At 40.1% G+C, this 20101-nt stretch overlaps 1 protein-coding gene across 4 annotated transcripts in view; it reads right to left on the bottom strand.

Annotated features, from left to right (window-relative positions):
* The window catches only part of strbp (spermatid perinuclear RNA binding protein), a 97494-nt gene that overhangs the window by 68643 nt on the left and 8750 nt on the right, over positions 1 to 20101 (bottom strand). The window contains exon 2 of one of the 4 annotated variants that reach the window (XM_050052850.1): positions 6240 to 6377. The exons of the other annotated variants lie outside the window; for them this stretch is intronic. The gene's annotated coding sequence lies outside the window, so the exon portion shown is untranslated. The remainder of the gene's footprint in view (positions 1 to 6239; positions 6378 to 20101) is intronic. 4 annotated transcript variants of the gene reach the window in all.

Genomic DNA, 20101 nt, shown 5'->3' with positions numbered 1-20101 from the left:
AGGAAGCATGCACCTACTGCTAGCTCACCTAGCACCACTGTGCTAGCTAACATTACAACTCTGCACAGTCCTGAGCACAAGCCTCTTGTCCATGAGTAAATGCCACTTCCTTCTACATGATGATATGATGGGCAGGTGTAGTTCGGGAGAAAGCAAATAGTTTCGAAATGAACTCGCTCACAACAAGGTCTGTGGTTTATCTGGTGTAACTGGGTCATGCCATTGCTGTTGTTTTTTTCAACTGTGTGTTTTTGCAGCTTTGAGTAGCACAAGCCGAGTGCCATCTTGTTCCATAATATTCAAGAGAAGGCAGACTTCTCAACAGCTGATATCTCCAACACTCAGCAACTCACACTGAAACAATCTAGACTGATAAACGGCACTACACCCTTTAAAATACACATTTCCATAGTAAAAACACAAAGGAATTACTGTCCTTGTCCAATTCTACCATTTCTTACTTCAGTTCTTTGCTCTGCACAAATTTATTCTCTCATTCATAATGACAACTTAAGCTGTAACACTCAACGATTCCCCTGGTTTACTGTGCTATCTCACTACAGAGCGGTGGTTATCTGGTTGTTATCGTCTGTTATTTTAAAATACGATAACGTGACTTCACTTTGTGTTGTCTCCAACCATCACTGCATTATGTTTGGTACTGTGCTCCAGGCTTTATTATTATCACAAATCTAATCACAAAAATCTGCTATCTCGTAATTTCTTAATAAGGGTCTTAATCAGATTATTTCATTAATAATGCAGTCGAGTGAAAATGTGGTCATTTAGATTTTCTTCAGCTCTGAGGCTAAGAGAGATTGACGTGTCATGGGAAGCACATTAGTTGATCTCACTGCGAAACACCAGAGTGCTTTCATAAAAATATAATAGACCACTCCGTTTAATTCTAAATTAGTTTTGCTATTCAATTTGCGAAATAAAATTAAAATGACAATCCCTTTTTTAATATTCATACACTCTAATAGTAATTATGATGTGAGGGAGTATCCCTAACCTCGTTCTCAATTTAAAAATATTACATGTAATCCTAATCCAGATAATCTCCGTTATAAATCATTTTCATTACAGTGATGCTCCTGCACGCACGCTTACGATTTGTACGTGTTTAAAAAAAACATAAAAGGACAATTTTCTGAATTAATTCCGTTCTAAGACTCCTGAGACCTGAATGTACATGCGAGATAGAGTCTGTGTATTTCCTCCCTCAAGGTGCAGGTAACCAGACGAAAAGTCACAGATACAAAACAAACACAAGTGTACAACCACAGAACAGAGAACCACTTGCCTAAGAGGAACAAAGCCCTCTCTTAACCCACAAATGCACACTTTGCACTAGCACACACACATGCATGCATGGCACACACACACACACACAGCGGAGGAAGCCGTGGAATTGGTTCTCTGTTTCTATATTACCTATACATGGCAGGCTGGCCCATAGATCTCCCCCTGACTTGGCCTTGGCTCTGGAAATCTAGTCAGGAAACAACTAGAGGGTGAAGGGTGAGATGGGTTGCGGTTGGATGGAGTGTGGGTGGGAGGTAGGTGTGAAAACAAAAAGGACCTGGTTTGTTTACAGAATGTATCGATGAAATCCGTGTTTGCATCCCTTCCAGAGCGACGGCGAGGTACAGATTGCAGCAGTGAATTAAGATGCAGATACACGCGAAAGAGGCAGAGCGTGAGGTCAGGAGAAGGAACATGGGAGGGTGTGGAGACGGAGGGAGAGGTGACAGGGAGTTTCCGTGCTGCTCAGCCTGTTGTGCTTCATTCTTGTGTGCGGCCTCCTTCCACTCAACAATAAAAGCCATTTAAGATACAGATGCAGCCATTGCAGAGTAATTTGCAGCTGACTGCACTTCTTTATTCGTAGGAGCGTAAGTGCTTGGGAAAATCAAATAGCGTTCTCTTGTAAAAGGAATGATCTAGTGACCAGTTCAACTTTTGACTCTGAGGAAAAAACACTCATCTGTTATACTGCACATAAATAATGAATAGGTATAAAATGACTGCAGGTTTGATTGAAGAAATTTCTATGAATGCTCCTACTGTTAACACACACACACACACACACACACACACACACACACAAACAAACAACACACTCTGCTTTAATATTAGGTTTGAAATAAAAGCCCTAAATTCTCTGAAGACCCGAAGCCTAATTAGAAAAAGAACGATTTCAATTTAGAGAGCAGGACAATGTAGTGCTTTTTCAGCATTGTATTTTTCCACTATCGATCAAAGGGTTCCTCTCCCCTTTGTTCTGCAAAAACAAGTGAACACCCAGATGCCATCTGTACTAAGTGAAACTGTGGTGCAGCAACTTTTTTGTTAGCTTTTCTAAAATGTTCCTTATGGTACACAGATAGCCGTATCAATTCTCTTATTCAGTTTATTCAAGCAAAGCTGGTGAGACACTGAGCCGGGGCTGTAATAACAGCTGAACGCAGTAAGTACACACACTTTTCTGAACTATACACCCATTCATACATTCATGCACAAAGTCTGCAAAGAACACACACACACAAAGCGAGCCCCAGTCAGTGGATGTGATCTGGCATCTACAAAGACACCTCTGTTTCAAACATCACTGGAGACCCCCCTCTATGTTATCCATACAGCTACAGCAATTGGTGCTGGTTTGCGGGCACCCTTGTGTGTCTAGGCGTAGGTCCCTAAAATCACATTCAGTGCTTGTTTAACAGTGATCCATTCTGCAGCAGAACACACACACATGCAAGTAAAGAACATAGGACTCTATGGACACTATAAAGTGCCTCTGACACTAATGCAGCGTAGAGAGCGGAACTTAGACACCCTGTATGGAAACGCCAATAAACACTGACACACCAAGGAAGAACATAAAGAACACCGTCATGTTATGATGTTACAGCCACAACTCTCTTGTGGCTGACAGCATGCTGTGCAATACAGAAATAATATATCATCATTATTTTTCCAAGTTGTGACAATATCTGACAGGTTGTTTTGAAACAGTGCAAATTAAAGAGAAGGCTTGCGTGAGTATTTTATGTGGTATTCTTACTGAGGATCCTCTATTCAAGTATAGTGTTTTCTCTAGAGCTATAACAAGTAATGGATTGATAGATTACTTGATTGACAAAAAAATGAATCTGCAACTATTTCAATAATCTTTTAACTGTTCCACTCATTTTTTCTAGCATAAAAGCCAAACATTTAATGGTTCCAGCTTTTAAATTTTTGAGGATTTAATGCTATTGTTTTGTCTTATGTGAAAAATTAACTGAATATCTTTAGGTTTTGGATTATTATTGAACAAGAAAAACGAATTTGAAGTAACCAACTTGGGCTTTAGGAAATTGGAACAGGCATATCCCAATAGTTTCTTTTAATCAAATGATTCATCAAGAAAATAGAAATGTTACGATACCATTTTTGCCTTCTGATTCTGATATTTGAACTTGTGTATTGGCAGATATCAAGTACGGATTTGATACCATTATGTAAAAATGAACAGCTGTATACTAACCCTGTATGGATATGACATGATTACTATCGTTGTATGGCATGGATCAGGTTAAACACTAAACTGACGGGACTTTCCGGAGTAAAATATTGCCAAATTGCTGACATTTTGCTCACTGCTAACGTTACACTTTTTATCAGCAATCTATTCTTCTTCACTGCTCTAAAATAGTGGTTGGCAGTGGCTGCATGGCACATATTTTTGTGTATGCTACTGTTTTAGGACAGCGATGATGAACTGATTTTCAGGAAAACTGCCATTTTATGCAGGTATGAAACTACTTTACGTGTATTAATAAATAATGTGGTGTCAGATTAGTGCATAGACTCGTTGATACCTGATCCAGCATTTTAGGCCGTATCAGAGGCACTTCCGATACTGATATTAGTATCAAAGCAACTCTACAAGAAAATAATATGCGGATGAATCAATAATGGGAGCACAGAAAACCTGTGTGATAGATAGATAAAGAGCAACAAAGAACAGTGTGTAATTAAACTCTCACTGACACAGACACAAGACCTTCTGAAAACTGGGAGTTTTTCTCCAAAGGCCAAATATCAACATATGTCTGTCTTTTAGTGAAACATTGGGCTTAAATGGTCTATTTGATGTCACAGCTTCTCTGCGGCTGCTTTGTATCTCCCCTGTGAAGTGTTTCATTTCATTCAATTAGCCGTGCAAATGTATGCAACCAATGGATGCAATTCACAGCCTTTTTCAAGGTTTATAGACCGTGCTGCGGCGGGTAAAACGCTGCGCTCATCCAGATCTATTATAACAGCCTGACAACTGACAGAGCGCTCAAACAGAACGTGAAAATGACAGACAGACAGGAAGGGGAGTGAGGAAGAGAAGTCTTGACTTCTAGTGTTTCTCACACCCACTCTTGTATCAACACACACATAGGCACACACGCACCAAATGAGAGTGACTAAGTCTCGCCCTAGGCTTCATACAGTAGCTCTTAACAAATTCAAGCCTTGCCCAATCATTTCCCTTCTCTCTGGGTTGCCATAGCTACAGCCTGCCTCCTTGTCTGTACTTTGGGAAGGGTGAGACTTTACCACTGTGTGTGTATGTACATGCGTGTGTGTGTGTGTGCTGTGTGGTAACCCCACCAGATGGGGGTCTTAACATTTCCTATCTGTCAACCTTACATTCACACTCCTGCTGGAAGCTGTGAGTTAGCAGAGAGGTGAGCCGTGCTGAGAGAAGGGAGAGAGTGTTGGATGTGATTGCTTGTGACCCCACACGTGTCCTCCCATTCAGTGCTGACACCGTGTCTAAAGAGCAACAACATGGCTTTTCTTGTAGAGAGAATTGACTGCGCTCTCTTTTTTATTACCTTCTCAAATCTAAAATGTACTTCACATTTACTTCAATAAATCCGTGACTGAAATCAGGAACTATCTGATCAAAGAATAAATAAACAAGATTATCTATTTGACCAGAAATTTGCTGCCAGCTTTCAAGGTGCATTCCTTAACTTCCGAGTTCCCAATCGGACCTTTAAACTCTCATGCCCCTTGAAGTCAATTTCCGACTCGGAAAGCTGCAGGAACCTCACCAACCCTGACCTCAAAATCCATTTTGGCTGCTCAGCGCATCAACAGTTGTGAAAACTGTAGTAATATTCAGTTCATTAGCACTTCTGTCATATTTGTGTCTCATTAAAACAGTCGCACACGCACTCCTGTCCAACTTCTATCTGTGGACATGCTGCTACAGCGTCTGTACGGCTTACATCATCATGGTATTCCGTTTGGTACACACACATTTCGGTGACAAAAAAGTATTGAGTTTTGGTGCCAACAGTTAGGTACTAATTTCTTAAATGTTAGGATTTGTTGACCATCTCTGCTTCATATGCTTAGAAATCTAATATCTTTAGGTTTTAGACTGCTAATTGGACAAACAAACATTTTAAAGACCTCACCTCTGACTCTGGAAGATTGTGATGAGCATTTTTATTTTATTTTCTAAAACTTCACCCCACTCCTAATAATATCTAATATTTATTCTCTTTTTGATGGGGATCTTTTTCATGTATAGTATTAACAAAAAAGCTTCTATCTCTTGGAGTGCGTGTTTGTTATGCATTGATGATTTATGATAAGACAATATGAAAATCTCCCGAGATACAGTGATTCACTGTTTACCAAACAAACACTGTCAATCTGGAGAGGAAGACGATGCAAAGATTTATTAAAGAACTCATTATGCCACTAAAATACAGGAACAGAGTAAAGCGCAGTTTGTGAAGCTATCACGAGTCAGTGGCGAAGGTGGGAAAGGAGTGTTTGTGTATGTGTGTGTGTGAACATGTAACAGCACCCCAAGAGATCTCCTACTTCTGTAAACAGGACAGAGAAGGCAGGACTGACGTGCGAGGGATGGAACTGTGTGTGTGTGTGTGTGTGTGTGTGTGTGTGTGTGTGTGTGTGTGTGTGTGTGTGTGTGTGTGTGTGTGTGCCCGCGCATGCTCAAGGCCTATGTGTGTCTTCAGAAGTGTGCTTCTCAATGCACTACACCAGATGTCACCTTGCAAGCATGCCACACAGGTGTACGTGTGTGTGTGTGTGTGTGTGTTTGTTTGCTATCAGGTAGATGACAAGAATGATATAAACACTTGAGGATCAACATATCACTAAAACTCCCACCATCTGCCCGCCAGCAGACACATATAAACACAGTCTTCTCTTACTCTGCGATTTCTTTATCTCCCTGCATTGCTCCACTTTTCTCTCTGTTCTCGCTCTCTGCAGTCCTGCCATCCATCATCATTAGGAGACGAAATAGATGACCTGTCTACACCTGCAACCACTCTCTGTCCCTTTACTCTCTGGAGAGAGGAGAGGAGAGGAGAGGAGAGGAGAGGAGAGGAGAGGAGAGTGGTTTTAACCATTTAAGAAACGCTTAGGTTCAGTAGAAGGAAAAAGGATGCAGATACAATAAATAAAGCTGTGTTGTCTATTCATTCCACTTCTCTAAATCAAATATTAGGCTTGGGCGCTATCTAGTTTTTACTACCTTCATACCTTCCTGAAATTTCACCGGGGCATGTAGCATATGACTTATCATATATCCCTCAACAGGAAACTAGCTAGCTGGTGGCTAGCTCTGAGAGCTAATACTTCAGTTTCAGCTAACGATAGCTAGCCCTGGCCCCGAAGCACCAAGTTTGCTACGTTCCATAAGCTTTCTTAACTTTTTTAGTCTTCTAAACTCACAAAATGTCAAGAAAGATTGAAATCTGAATTAAACTTTCTTCCATCATAAAACATGCTTTATTAAAACTCGACAGAAACACAATAAAACTCCCCCATTATCTCTCTCTGTTGTTGCTAGCCAGCTTTAGTCCTGTAACATTATCCCCATCACTCGCAGTCACTGTCTTTCTCAGCTAAGTTCCTGTTCCACCGATAGATTCTGACCTCTGGTGGCACATGCTGTGCATTACAACAGTGGTTCCCTACTGGTGGCTCATGATCTAAAAGTGGGTCACAGGTTCGTTCTGAATGGACCACAAGTGACCCACAAACATGTTAAGTTCGTCAAAAACACACTTTATTTTTAAGTACAGGGAATTTCAGGCACAGAGTTTTCATTTTTAAGTGCCACATCCTGCTGTAAAGTGAGTGACTAATGTACAGCTTCTCAACAGAGACAGCAAACAAGTTTGACAACAAGTATGATGTTTAATATATCAAACTGTGTGGACCTTGAACTAATGACTAAAGGTGCTCACAGACTCGGGCGTACTATAAGCGGAGCGGACTCCGCGAGGAATGTCCGCAGTCATTCGGGCTTCCATAGTAGAGCGCACTTCTGTAAAAATGTCCGTGAAAAATCCCCGCGATGTGAAAAATACATGCCGAGCAGTCTTTTGTGTGACACTGGTGCGCGGAGCGAAATCCGCACAGTCGTAAAATCTGAGCCTTGCGCGCACAGGGCTTGCGGACATCCGCTTTTAGTCCGGGCGGACCTCCACGGAGTTCACTCTGCGTACGTTCCGCCCGAGTATGTTTGGGCCTTAAGCAGAAATCCGGACCCTGTGGCTGGACCAGTTGGGAACCAATGCACTAGAAAATATCGCCTCAATACAGCTTTTCCATATCAGTTAATTTGAAAAGGGTCATTTGTATTTTTGATGGTATTAATAATCATACTGTCTGGATTTCTAAATACCCTGCCATAATACTCTACTACGGCTTAAGCCTAATATATATGCCGTATATGTCAAGATCATACCGTCTCTCATCTGTGAATTAAAACCGATAATAATATGTAAAGCAGTATAGCGAGACAGTCTTGTGATAAATCATAGGTAATCTAAATAAGTCCATTCTGACACAGAACTATGGAGGCGCTCTCTATTATAAGCAGATCAACAACTGTTCTTCTTTCTCGCAATTTCACACTTTGCACTGAGTAAACAGACTTGCTCACTCTCTCAGAGGTTTCTGTATATTTACACTGAAATGCTAATTCTGACACATTGCTCTCTCTCTTGTTGTGCTTGGCCACACTACTCCGAGTATGACAACACCAAATAAAGCCACGTCCCAAGAGTATAATTAAAACCCTGGCTCAGAGATCTAAAAACAGTATCTACAAACGTGTCATCAATTTATTTATGATTTGCTTTTGTTTACGTGCATAATTCTCTGCGATTCAGCTCAAGTTATAACGGTAACACTGCCATCGAGTCAGTATCTTGATGAACCTTTACATCCCTACAGGAGGATCAAAGACAATAGAGACAAACGCAGAAAAGAGGGGGAGAAGCACAGGATGGTACAAGAGAAAAGGATGGGACCGGCTAAGAAGGAGGAGGAGAACGGCGGAAGGAAGTATGCGGATGAGGGGAGGACGAGCAGAGGACAAAGTATTGTCTCCTGTTAATATGTAAAAATAACTCTGCTGCTGCCTGGTGGAGGAGCTAACTGGGTCAGAGAATTCCCACAGAGAGAGGGAGAGAGGGAGGGATCACACTGATTCAGTCTGTGGTATCAGTGTGAAGCAGAAGTCAGTCTCTCTCCTCACCTTCGGCTGCTCAGGCTCAGAGGCATCGCCGTGCACATCCATTCCAGGTATTTGTTCTCCATCCATCCATCCATCCATCCAATAGTCTGCCCCTAAACACACCTTTTCACCTCCCCCTTTCCTTTGTCTCTAGCTGCTTTGTTATACCCTCATGTCCCATGAGGTGCGGAAAATGACACAAGTACAAATAAAAAATTATAAATAAATAAAAATAAATAAATATGTAAATATTTAAATACATTTATAAATAACATACAAACAGAAATACATAAATAAATACATGTAGTTGTACAAAAATGTAGAAATGAATTTAATATTTATATATTATTATTTTATATTATTATTATTTACTGTTATTTTTATTTACCGCCCTTTTAAATTATCAACTTTTATTTATGCATTTATGATTTATTTCCTTATTTATTTAAACTTCTTTTAAAGAATTTACTTTTATTTATTCATTTATTTCTTGTGAATTTTCAGCATTAATTTATTCTTTCATGTATTTATTTTCACATTTATTCATACATTTATTTATTTCTGTATTTACTTTTTAATTCCTGTCTTTATTTCTATATTTATTTGTTTCCATATTTATTAATTTATTCCTGTATTTATTTATACTTTTTTTAAATTTAGTTCATTATTTATTAATTTATTCCGATACATATTTATACATTTATTTATTGATACTTAAGTTATTTTTCATCCACCATACATCCCTCCCTCTCTCCACTTATAAACAAAGCCTCTAGCTGGCCTCCCTCCCATTCTGCTTCCTGGTTCTTCTCTAACAATTAACCTGGTGTCATTTTCTCTTTTGTTGTTTCTCTTCTTTCTCCATAAATACACATTTCTAACACACCCCTCTTAATGGGTAAATAAAAATTAGTGTGTCATACACTGCCAGTTAATCTATTCATAATACAGCATTTAATTACCCAGCAGTTAAGCAACGAATGACACAACTTGAACTGATGATAATGATGGTAGAAGTGACTGATAACCTTGTAGGAATATGAAGAACTCCAGTCATTATATTTCGGTCTGTATTATTATCAGTGGCACAAAATCAGTCCCCGATTAATTTGATATTGCATTCTTAAGACATCAGGTAATTTGCTGGGTCTACAAAGCCATTATTTAATTTGATTTTAATTTGGTTAATTTACAAACTAATTCACAGTGATGTTGATGTCAAGCTACTCAATTACTTTATCCGAGGTTTTTGGTCACATACGTTCCGTGTCATAGATTTTTTGCAAGGTCTCTCTTTTCTTAAATCTTATCTTTTCTATTTCAGTCATAACTTTGCCCCATTCCCATCCATCAAATGTATGCCACGTCTATCGAAGCCTGTGCACCTACCTATTATGGCACGGCATAATTATGTGGTGCACCTGAAACAGTTTAGCTAAATGTGAGCACAACTCCACCTTTAAACTTTTCCTAAAACTTCTTTTCTTCTTACCCACTCTATCTGCTGAGCTGTTTGTGCAGCAGATCTGAGGATTAAAGATTATTTGTTTACATAACCACACAAAACCACCCATTTTAAAATGATTTCCAATATTTAAGCTATTTTCAGATGGACTCTAAATTAAAAAGACGCTGTGAAGCTTTTCCACAGTATCTCTCTTACAGTTTTTAATCTATGAAATGTAATCCCATGCAACAAATATTTCATGGTCTGCTGTGTTTCCTGGGTTTTTACCGTTGCCCCTGCCAACACCGCGGCTATAAGAGTAACCCATAAACCATACAATGTGCGTTGGTCAGCAGTTCCGAGCAGTAATTAAAATCTTTATTGATGAGGAATGCAGTAAGCATACTAACCATTTTGCAGACAATTCATCAGGCTACTGTACGCACTACATGACCTCTGTGTGTGTTAGCGAGAGCCATACATCTCGAAGACAAATGAATAGTAGTGCTCTTACACTGGGGGATGTCACACCTGTGTATTCTCTCTTGAACTCAAATAGTCAGAACATGCAATTTTTTTTGACAGTGTAAAGCGATAATGTGAAAAATGAGTATGCAAATGAGGTAAAGGTCAATCTACTGCTGAATAATCAATCTCACCTTTACCTCTTTGTTCCCTTTACCTGCCATGTTTCTGCTAATTCATAATTTTTCTTGTTAACTGTATGCAGATTACCCTATTTCCACTAAATCCATACATGCCAGTGCTTGGGTAGATATTTAAAATGAATCTAGAGCTTAAAATGATGAAGAACTAAAGGCCTCAATGGATTAACCTGCAGGGCTGGTCTGAAATGGGCAGGGCTGCTTCTTGGCTGGCTGACGGGGCAACAGAAATAGCTTGAGCTGACTACAGCATATGTAATGCACTGCAGCAGTCCTGAAGGCTTCCATGTTTTTGCATCCAAACCACCTGCTCTACCTGTGTGAAAGAAATGCTTCATGTGTTTGTGAACGGGAGTGTACATGTGACGGTGACATTTATGGCGTGTTTATGGAAGAAAAGAAGAGAAATACTTATGGGATAAATAACTCCCGCCCATCTTAATGGTGCAGTGGTACTCTGCAGGCTTTTAAACCGACCGGTCCATGAACATAAAACACAATATTATCCTTGTCATGAGGAGGCCTTTAGTTGAAGACACACTGCACTACAGTGTTGCTACAGTAATTCTTTGACAGCACATAACTTCTCAGACGTCACTGGGAGAAAGCACTATGTAACTTGGCTTCTGTAGGCCATCTATGGGTTTTGGTGTATAAGTGGAAAATTGAAAAACTGTTGGAATGTGTTTCAGCTGTGAGCTGCGTTGACCTTAAAAGCTTAAAGGTTATTGTGAGCTTAAATAAGGAATGTGCTTGCAATTACATTCTCAGCCACTGCAGATATATACGAATCACAAACTTGTAATTCAAGCACTATCTGTAGTCGTTACTCCTTAATTGTAATTCCTTAAAATGCCAATATTCCAGAATGCATCATTTGATACTGTTTTTATTGCTGCTGTTTTTGAAGTAAAAGTATTCACAGTCAATAGTTAATGCGTTTGAAAACTGTCAGCACTGCTCAATGTTCTACTTTTTGACTGACAAATATGCCATATGCAAAAACACTAAACTATGCAGAAGCTTCTTTTTTAACTACTGGGACGATAAAAGTCTCTTTGTTGCAGTTTTGCACTGAAATATATGGTTATAAGAATGTGTTCATGATAATTCTGTATAACTTTACAGCAACTGTAGCCTCGTAACTGCAAGCTGTACCCAACATGTGTTTGTCCATGTGTCTCTGGAGTATTTCCTTTTATTTCAACAACTGCATAACTATAGTGGATTTAAATCGACAACAATTTAGCTGCTACTGTATGTTGCGGACAGAAAACAATGCTGCGTATTGTTTATAATCCACTGACTGAAAAGAAGTATAAAGTCCATAAGCATTAAAACAATAAAGCCATTTTATGACTGACCGGGAGTTTAAACCTTTAGTCTGCCTTCTTCATGGAGACTTTGCTATTTAAAAAAACATTTTGCTCAGAAAATCCAACTCACTTTGCTGAACTAACAACTCTGACATATATACAGACCTGTGTGTGTGCATTTACCTGAAACAACTCAGCAAATAGACACAGGTTGGTGTACAGCCTACACATAATCCACAGATAAAGTCTGAAGTCTGACTGGGACTACACAGAGTGAGAAAATGTAATTCTGTCCTCTGTGATAACAGGCCCGTTCATTCAGCAGTGCTGAACCGACCACATGGTTTGAAACGAGTCTGACTTTACACAGGAGGCAGTATGGTTAACACTTTATGAGAAAGGGAAACAGGAAGTTCCCATTTAGCATGGATGTACGGTAACTGAGATGTTCGTATATGATGTTGAGAACAATGCACACAGTGTTCTTTTCGAAACGAACAACACACACACACTGCTGCATCTATGAATGTTGTGCCTGTGTGTATTCAACATTAAGAATTAGTATGGTTGTAACCTGAAAAAACTGCAACACTTTCAATTTCTCCAACCAGGAACAAGCTACAAATCAACATATTAACTCTGCACGTTTTTTTACTCCTTATTCATCATGTGAGTAATTAGCACCCTGTGGCAGAAACAGCCAAGTTTATAAGGGTGTAGAAAGTATTTTTCCAGTTTATTTTTTTAGTAGCATTGCCTTTTTTTGTAGTTTAATTCATCAAACTTTTAACATGTTTATTATGTGTCCATGTAGATATCTTTCATGCAAGCGGTTTTCGCTGATAGATGTAAGGTAACCTGGTTCGTAGCATCAATAGTCTGGGTTAGTTGTAACATGTGAGAAAATGCAACAACCTACCCCATGCAAAGTTCTTCGTACAGACAATAACAAACATACTTAGACAAATAAGCAAACACATGAGTGCAGACAAGTGCAAACACACACAAACATACAAACATAGACACAGACACACCAGTTATGTTACAAAGGCATTTCAGTGTTGACTTAAAAGCTTTCAATGTCTTGACTTTTTGTCACAATCATTGTTTCATAATGTTACATTGTATCCCAGGCTGTGTTGCAACTAACTCAGACTATAGCAGACACACGTAACTAGAGATGGGTATCGTTAAGATTTTATTGATACTACTACTACCACTCTTATTTATACTCCTTATCGATTCAGTACTTTTTCGATACTCTTAGTGGCTCTTTTTCATTTCTAAATAATTGTTTTTCAGAGAATATATCAATTTAAAAAAAGAATAAATTCAGAACAGGATTATTGAATATTTTAAATATAACAAAATGTTGTTTGTAGAGCAGCAACAGTATTTTTACAACTCCTACTACTACTACTAAGTCACTATATAAATAATATTCCTGACAATTTATTAGTCACTATAAGTCATTCCTCCTGTCCTCTGTCCTGCTCCCTCTCTGCTGATGTGATTCACTGCATGCAGGTAACATTTGTGCTGGTAGAGAGAGGAGAGGCTGTTTGTCTCAGCCAGCAGCTAAGTTTAAAAGTATCTGCCTAATTCTAAGATAAGTATCAAACTAAGTTAGTCTACATACAGACAGTTGTCATTTTGGCTTATTTGTAACTATTCGCTATTAGCCAAACAACTGTGCTGTCCTTGTGTTAAACATAACGTAAGTGACGGTGGATGAGAGACTGTGGACAGAGCAAATTGAAATATCGCTGTCTGCATGTTTACATGTTTATAATTGTTGATACAGGCACTGATAAAGTGTTGGCTTTCTACTCGCAAAGGTTAAATTGCACTTACAGTAATGAGCGTAGGTGCTCTCAACGAGTAATTTTCGCGCTATCTTCACTTTGTTTCCATTGCAGCCTCTTTGCTGTTCACTGACTTTATTACTTTATTGTTGTGTGACTGTGTGTATCTGTGGAGGAGGTCAGCCCCGGTACAGAGCGCAGGTGAGAGGCTGCAGGATGGTAATAAATTAAAAATATTTAAGAGCACCGATAAAAGAACTCTTAACGTCGGAGCTTATCAGTACTACAGTCTTTGATAGTATAGCTCATTTAATACTAGGTTTCCATACCCATCCCTACATGTAACTATGTTGCATCACACTTTGAACGCACTGGCTTAAAAGAGCTGGTCAACATGCAAAATATTGAACAAGCAAAGACAAAAATCAGGATGAACATGGCTATTCTGAAAAATAAAAGCTAGTACAGTAGCAAGCATGCAGGCACAAAATCGTTATAAAGGCTTCAGTCAAAGGCTACAGCACATCTGGCAGGGTACCTCTACTATTATGCCAGTGCAGACATTTGAACTGCCAATATCAACACAAAACACACAGCACAGTTGGCCAAAGGTAGTATCACTAATTAATAGGGGTGCAAGAAAAAAGGTCAGTAATCAGTGTTGCAGTGATCAAATTACCATGAATGATGCAGAGTGTTGATAATAATTTATCACCATCAATTATTAACGGTATAAGAACACAAAATATTAAATCCATCGTCCATGTGAGTCAACTGATTGTTTACTATTTGGAAACAAGCCCCTCCTCTGCCAAAGATCAGAGATGGTAGAAGGATGCATATGAGTGAAGCCACATACTAATAGTCTATGAACAGTTGCCAAATCCTGAGCCTTCAGGTGAGCCCTGCTCCGCACAGGAGGACCCGCCCCCCTCTGCTACAGCCAAGGAGCATCTGTTCCCCTGTGCCAACCCTGAGTGCTGCTTTCTCCATCCATCCCTCTCTAATGACCACATCGTTCTACACTGCACATCTGTCCCGAAAATGCTTAACCTTAATTCACCAACACTGATTAAGATCCCCAAATCAGGATCTTTGTCCTGCAGGAAAAACACCCCCGCTAAGACAGACTGATCACGCCTGCAAATCCAATGTGTCTGCGCTGATCTCTCCTCCATGCACCTTTAATTTCATTTAGAAATCTAATCTGGGACAATAACTCGCCTCTCAAGTTTGCTGGTTGTTTGGGTCGGTCCATTACAGGCAGTAACGCGCCTTGCTTTTTGGCATCCTGAAACAGACATGTCCCGAAGGGGATGTTTCCCTCAGTCTGATGGGCGCGCAGCTCTGCCTGTGAGGGGAAGTTGTTCAGACAACCCATTTCCACACTTGGTATTGAGCTTTTTTTTTTTTTTTCCCTGACGTGCTTTGATAGTGGTTTGGTGCTTTTCTCTTTGTAGTCTACATCTTCTCGTCATCATTAAGCGACCCACAGTATCACAGATAGCAGTACGTTGCAGCGGTGATAAAAACCTGGCATGGATTCCCAATTAACTGCAGCCTCCACCTGCATCACTCTGTATCGTATTTCACTTAATTATGCAAACCAACACCAGAGTTTCTTTCTCCTTTCCTCTTGCTTTCCCTCACACAAAACACTGCATGCATATCACAGTTTTTGTTGTAATGGGTTTTACTCCTTAAGCAGTTCCTAGTTCCACCTTAATCTATTGTTCTCCCCAAATCCACACTCCATTAGATGCAATCACATTATCACTTCCTCCAAAGCAGAGGCAGATACAACTGAAATGCCCCTCTTACATGCCAAATAGAAATCAGTCTTTTGGGGTTTTTTTTACCTTTTAGCTTTTTTGTGGTCTTATTCTTATAAAAATCAAAAGCCAGGAGACTCATACATTAACATTCATGGTCTAAGGTAAGGGAACTAAATCCAGCTGCCTGGCTGCCAAGCTGCACATCACCGTGGACCACTGTTCAAGACAGAGAAACAAACAAAACCAGTTGTGTAAAAGCGAGTCATTGCTGTTTTTCCAGTGGCTTTTTAGGCACTCAATGTGGATATTTTTAGCAGCCTGTCACTGTTCTCCCGGCAGCTTTTTAGGCAGGAAAATTGGTTGGTTTTTTACAGACATGGCTGCTTTTCCTGCTGTGATTATGCCCCCCAAACTGGGCATTGTAAGCCAATACATGATCTTTTCCCAACCATAACTAAGTGGCCTTTGTGCATAAACCTAACCACATGCAAGTTTCAATGTATCTGCTACATAATAACGTGCAAATGTAACAAATCTGTAATTTACAGAAACATACAATGCCAGCATTTTTCTGGTGATTGGGTTCCAGAGCCATTTGGGGGGGCTGTAGCAGTTCGATCTCCGGCTCCTCCAGTCTGCATGTCAAAGCATCAATGGGCAAGACACTGAACCCCAAATTGCTCCCTATGGCTGTTCCATTGGTGTTCAAGACTGTGTGAATGGTAACTGAGTAGCAGGCGGCACCATGCATGGTAGCCCTGACCATTAGTGTGTGACTAACTAAATAAAACAGAGCATTTCAGCACCATGGAGAGCAAACATCTCCAACTAAATATAATATACAGCAAAGTACTCCATGAGTACAGCACGTCAGATCAAAGCTTGTCAAAAAGAGCAAAAAACAACTAAGCTGCAAAACACACATTATTTCATATGGACTCGCCAGCAGCTGGTACAGCTGCAAACGGGAAGTGTCAGCACCAATTTAATGCTTGTTTTAATCAAATAGTCCGTGTTATGAGTCACAAAATATATTACAACTCACAGTGTATTATTACATCACTCTTAACGAAAAAAGCCTCCCTTCTCACAGGACACAAGTGTATTTGGAACCAGTGTCCTAAGGTTTGGGTGACTGATTTTAAAACAATGTTGTGCTGTAAACTCAGTACAGTATGTTTTATGACTTTAGGGAGAGACAGCACCTCAACAGATTACAGCGTCAACGGATTATAAAGCAATTGAGACATATTTCTCTTTGATTAAATAGGAAATGTCACTATCATGGTCTTGCATTGTTATCTTCCCCGCTTGCTGCTCATTCACACTGCAGCACCAAATCATATCAGCCCTGTTTAGCAGCTCTGCTTTTTTAGGTTTAATTTACTGATAACCAAAGGCCCCCCAGGCGACATATCAGACCTCTTTTATGAGCCGAGGCACAGTTGGGTTTTCTTACTGCTTGTTCCACACGCTGCGCTGCCAACAGAGGTGACTGAGCCTTTACTGTCAAAGCACTCAGGCGTTGCAACTTCCTGCAAGAAGAAGCTCATGCTACCAAGATTATGACACAATATCAATGTGACTGGGTCTGCTGAGAACGGGAACAGAAGGGGCTGTTGCTGGGGACGCTGTACTGCTCAGCCTCCTCGAGGTGTCGTGTCTCTAACTCAGTGAGTCATTTGTGAAGGAAGGTGCCCACTTGATAACCACAATGTCATGCCTACACTCACTCAGGCTGAAAGCCAGAAGAAGCACTGCAAGCAGCTAGTGTCACTGCCAGTCTGATGGCGCCGTCAAGCCTGATGTTTGTTTGATATAGTTTAACTCGGAATTGGACCTCTTTGTGAGCGCTCGCCAATCAAAGCTACGCCTGTCAGTCAAGTCGGTGTCCAATCCCAGGTGCACGCTGCATGTTGGAGCCTGTTTTACTGCATTTTGAGCGGACGAGAGAGACTGTTTGGAGAGATCTGTGTGGGAGCTGTCAGGCTATAGCTCTAATGAGCTGTAGATGAAAAGCCAGTGAGCTGGGCCAGCATAAAATTTCTTTATTCCAATAAAAGGTACATCCAACACTAGCCTGGTTATGGTTTGCTAAACAAAGGGGTTGCAGAGTGTAGTAAATGCTTTACAATGTTCTTAAAAAACCCTACATATTTACAAAGCTCTTCTCTCAATATTATCTGTATCGTTATTTAATTATCTATTCATGTGTTTAATAGTGTATTCATGTGGCTCTTACTCTTCCCACCTACGCATTAAACCCACAGTAGTGGGTGCAAAGTATTTAAGACACACTGAGCCATTGTTGAAGGTTGTTACACAGAAATGTGAGAAAATACAAGCTAAAAATATAAATTACAACATGTCATCACTGAAAAAGATCTGAAATACATTAACATCACAAGCTGATGACAAATAGTCATGTAAAGTTCTGAAGGTGGATTTTATTTTTAAACCTGACCCTTGGATTGAGGTAAATGTCCATATAAAAAGGAAGTTTGCAAATGTTAAAGTTTTTTTAATATTCCAGTATTTCACAGATGGCTTATTAATTCAGGCATTACCACACAGATGCACACAAGCACAGACACAACTATTTTTACACATCTTCCTTCCTTTACTTTTCACAGCTACACACACATGCACACGGGCAGCTGGCTGAGCGGAGGCTGCGCGTACGCAAGTCAGGCTGACAATGATGTGTGTGCTGGAGTGAGACGATGATGTGGCTCCGAAGGATCTCAGGAGAAATATGGTGAAGCTTTCCTGTGAGTGCTACGTGTCTGCTCGCAGGCATGTATGTGTGGGTGCGTGTGTGTGGAAGAGTGTGTTGCTCCGTTGCGTCCTTTTCATCCCTATCCTCCCAGCAAGCACAACAAACACGGGTGGATACACCTCGGTAACTCTCAGGCATATGACACAAGTATGTTTGTCTTGTACTGTACATTAATATCTTTGATTTTACAGTCTATATCATCCATGAAGTCCCACATATACACAGGCCAACCTTACTAACATAGAATTTTATCAGCATACTGTCCTTAATACTGTACAACCCCCCCCCCCCCCCACATCATTTTTAAGAAATAAAGCTTTAAGCCTTGAAAGACAAGTCATATAGAGAGACAACATAAGTCCATATGTGTCAAAATGTATAGTCTCTCTCAGTATTCAGCAAGGTTACTGCAATATGCAATACAACTGTGTCAGTAACATGCCGCTCTGCAGAGACGTGCATTCTGTTTGTGATCCTCTTCCTCCACTGGTACACGTGTCAGCGTAGGCTGGTGTGTGCACAGAGGAGAGAGAGAGACTAGAATCCCATAAATCCTACTTATTAGATAAACTTCCTAATCAGATAAAGAAATCTCACACACACCCATGCACACACACACACACACACACACACACACATATACAGAGACCTACGCAGCATCTCACTGATAATCTCCATTACCAATTACGGGGTGATACACCACAGCTTAACATGAAAGCAGCAATTAATCTGCTAACACCGGTCACTGGGTCATTGTAGTAGAGAGAAAATATGGCCTGCAGGCACACATATGCATGCACACAAAGCCAAAGTATCATTGAGATATTTAATTGTTTTTAAGTGAAGTATAATTTTTTCCTCATTTCTCCAAAGAAGCAGGTCAGATGTAGTGGGGGTTTTATTATGCTTATTTCCATCTAGTGCATGTGTTTACACATTGTGGTGAACAGCTTAAAATTGCTCCCAAGACTTTTTCGTGTAGATTCCTTTCAAAGCAACACAAATGCTTTATATTGGTCTAATGGAGACAGATTTGCCTGCAGTTCTTTATGACGAGGTTTTAGACCTCTTGTGCTAGAGCATAACACTGGCAGACGATGCTAGAGAAGCTACTTTATATCTACATCACAGAAAAAAAAAAACAGCTTCTTTGGATTGAAAATAACAAGTTGATCCATGGGATGTTTAACACTGTTGTCAAATGCAGATTAGGGCAGATTGAGCTGGATTATGCTTTTCAAGGCACCAACTACCACAAACAGACACTACAAACCTACAACAACAGCTGACATTGTTTTTCAGGTTTGTTACCAAAGAGGGTAGCCAACAACACTTCATCTGCTCTGTGTAATGCACTAACAAGAAAAATAAATGGAGAGACTCAACAGTGACAGATGAAGCTTATAAACACAGCATATAACACTGCAGGCTGTTCCTAATCACTGTGCATACTTATACTAATCAAAAGTAATGTGTCCTTATATAAAGGGAGCAAGACAGGAAGGTGGGGGAAATTATAAAGAGTGGCAAAGTCTGTATAGGGAGGTGGTCTGGGTCAAACAAACACAGGACTTTGACCCAGGAGACCACAGTTCATGTCCTGTGCAGTGTTTCCCATGCATTCATTTATCTGTGGCAGCCCGCTACAATTAACACATCAGCCCCCATGCTTTGATTTTCCATTTTTTGGAGATGGACTGTTCATTAGTTGCACTGTTAGAATATATACCTTTTCGGTTAGTCATTGCTCTAAA

This window comes from Epinephelus moara, chromosome 9, assembly GCF_006386435.1.
Source record: "Epinephelus moara isolate mb chromosome 9, YSFRI_EMoa_1.0, whole genome shotgun sequence".
Lineage (NCBI taxonomy): Eukaryota > Metazoa > Chordata > Actinopteri > Perciformes > Serranidae > Epinephelus > Epinephelus moara.
Note: the sequence above shows the minus strand (reverse complement) of the source record. Positions and strands in the feature narration are given on the sequence as shown.